Source organism: Thermobia domestica, chromosome 12 (assembly GCF_964235325.1).
Source record: "Thermobia domestica chromosome 12, izTheDome1.hap1.1, whole genome shotgun sequence".
Classification (NCBI taxonomy): Eukaryota; Metazoa; Arthropoda; class Insecta; order Zygentoma; family Lepismatidae; genus Thermobia; species Thermobia domestica.
In genome coordinates, this window is record NC_137465.1 from 185,802,475 (window position 1) to 185,806,009 (window position 3,535).

A 3,535-nucleotide genomic window follows, 5' to 3' on the forward strand; every position below is an offset into this window, starting at 1 on the left:
AACTTTCATCTCACCTTTATATGGCTACTAGCGTCAATTAACTGCTTCGCTGTGTTAAAATAAGAAAAATTAGTAATATGTTTACTATTATCAGTCATTTTCGATCATTTCCCCTTCCCCTAAGTTACACCGTCAAACTGAAACGATAATAATCATTCCAGGTCCGAACCTCATCTATGTTGAAATTTTGATCGAAATCAGTCGGCTGATTCAAGAGTTATTAAGTTACAAACATATTCACTTTCATTTTTATATAGGGTGCTTCAAAACAACACCGACAACGTTTGGGAAGTGATTCCTGACACCAAGATAAGACAAAAAAATATAGAAGAACCTGCGTGCTTTCCCTTGGAGATATAGGCTGCAGAAAACATAGAAAATTGAACTTTAAAGGTCCATAGCTCCAAAACCATAGGGCCTACCGTAGTCGGATCAATACTTCACTTAGAAACTGGTATCTGGCCTATCCAAATGTCCATATTCCAGAATCCTGCGTTACTTCTGCAACAATTTTTATAAAGGTAGTTGGTGAGTATTTTAAATTATATGCCCGCAGCCAAGCTGTTTCTATGAAAATTGTTGCTTGAGTACCTTAGGATCCTGAAACATGGATTTTTGGATAGCGCACTGTATTTGTTCCTAAGTGAAGTCTTGACCCGACTACAGCTCGACCTCTAGTTTTGAAGTTATGTACCAATAACTTTATTTCTTCGTGTTTTGGGCAGCCTATAACTCAAAAAGGAAGCATTTGAGCACCCAGATTTGTCTATACTTTTCGTTTTATCTTGGTGTCAGGAATTACCTCCCAAACGTTGTCGATGTTGTTTTGAAACACCCTGTATATACCATTGAAGATGAAGTGTCTAATCTATTATCTCCAGTTACAATATTGGATGCCTAGGCTTTGGAAATCTACGGTAATTTCACAAATTCCTTTATTTTTAGCAGAAGAATGGGACATACAATCAAAAATTGTAGAATTCCCTCAATAAAGAGATGGTCTGGTTACCTTTATTTAAAAAAAAACTTAGAGTCTTATATAGAATAGAAAAATTACGCCAACACACAATAAAGACTTGACAGCCACGTGTACACCACGTGGGGAAGTTGGTTGCTGTGATATTTTCTTATTAATATTGAAACCGAAAGTCATAGTAATTTCTTCCACTTCCATTTTTAGTAGTAAGAATGGAATATATTCTTGGGACGTTTAATTTATTACAGAAAAACATTTCTCGATATTTACTACCGTCTACACTCTGTAACGATAAACATTAAAGCCGGTAGGGGTTGATTTCCGCCACTTCATGTATGATAGAGAATTAGAGAGAAGATGTAACTGTTCTTAGAACGCTAAATCAATTTAAAGAAAAAATAAAACGCTTTTTGCGATCTGTTTTTGCTCTATGTAGATAAATATTGAAACCGGAAGTTTTAGTGGACTTCTATCACTGCTGGACTTAATTATGGACATTAAATATATTCTTCACATTCTTAATTGTTTGCACGAAACCTCTTCTTGTTTCCGTTTTCACTCTATAGCTGTATAGAGTGCAGTGATCAACGTTAAAACCGGAAGTGGTTGACTTCTATCACTTTGGGTTGGTATTTCACCTCCATAAATGAACTCGATTCCAAACTTTTGATCTACACCCTAGTCAAAATTTATGATGATCCATCAAGTAATTTTGATATATTTTGTTTCCCGGACGTACAAAGAGACATAGTAAACAATACTCAGCATTTTATATATGAGAAATTCATATATATATATATATATATATATATATATATATATATATATATATATATATATATGTATACTAAACAGTACTCAGCATTTTTATATATGAGATGTGCAGAGACATAGTAAACAATACTCAGCATTTTTATATGAGAAATACAGAGACATAGTAAACAATACTCAGCATTTTTATATATGAGAAATTTAGAGACATAGCAAACAATACTCAAATTTTATATATGAGAAATTCAGAGACATAGCAAACATTACTCAGCATTTTTATATATGAGAAATTTAGAGACATAGTAAACAATACTCAGCAGTTTTATACATGAGAAATTCAGAGACATGGTAAACAATACTCTGCATTTTTATATATGAGAAATTTAGAGACATAGTAAACAATACTCAACATTTTATATATGAGAAATTCAGAGACATAGTAAACAATACTCAGCATTTTTATATGAGAAATACAGAGACATAGTAAACAATACTCACCATTTTTATATGTGAGAAATTTAGAGACATAGTAAACAATACTCAGCTTTTTATATATGAGAAATTCAGAGACATAGCAAACATTACTCAGCATTTTTATATATGAGAAATTCAGAGACATAGTAAACAATACTCAGCATTTTTATACATGAGAAATTCAGAGACATAGTAAACAATACTCAGCATTTATATATGAGAAATTAAGAGACATGGTAAACAATACTCAGCATTTTTATATATGAGAAATTCAGAGACATAGTAAACAATACTCAGCATTTTTATATATGAGATGTGCAGAGACATAGTAAACAATACTCAGCATTTTTATATGAGAAATTCATTTTTATATATGAGAAATTTAGAGACATAGTAAACAATACTCAACATTTTATATATGAGAAATTCAGAAACATAGTAAACAATACTCAGCTTTTTATATATGAGAAATTCAGAGACATAGTAAACAATACTCAGCATTTTTATATGAGAAATACAGAGACATAGTAAACAATACTCACCATTTTTATATATGAGAAATTTAGAGACATAGTAAACAATACTCAACATTTTATATATGAGAAATTCAGAGACATAGTAAACATTACTCAGCATTTTTATATATGACAAATTCAGAGACATAGTAAACAATACTCATCATTTTTATATATGAGAAATTCAGAGACATAGTAAACAATACTCAGCATTTTTATATATGAGAAATTCAGAGACATAGTAAACAATACTGATCATTTTTATATATGAGAAATTCAGAGACATAGTAAACAATACTCTGCATTTTTATATATGAGAAATTCAGAGACTTAGTAAACAATACTCACCATTTTTATATATGACAAATTCAGAGACATAGTAAACAATACTCATCATTTTTATATATGACAAATTCAGAGACATAGTAAACAATACTGAGCATTTTATATATGACAAATTCAGAGACATAGCAAACATTACTCAGCATTTTTATATATGACAAATTCAGAGACATAGTAAACAATACTCATCATTTTTATATATGAGAAATTCAGAGACATAGTAAACAATACTGAGCATTTTTATATATGAGAAATTCAGAGACATAGTAAACAATACTGAGCATTTTTATATATGAGAAATTCAGAGACATAGTAAACAATACTCTGCATTTTTATATATGAGAAATTCAGAGACTTAGTAAACAATACTCAGTATTTTTATATATGAGAAATTCATATATATATATATATATATATATATATATATATATATATATATATATATATATACTAAACA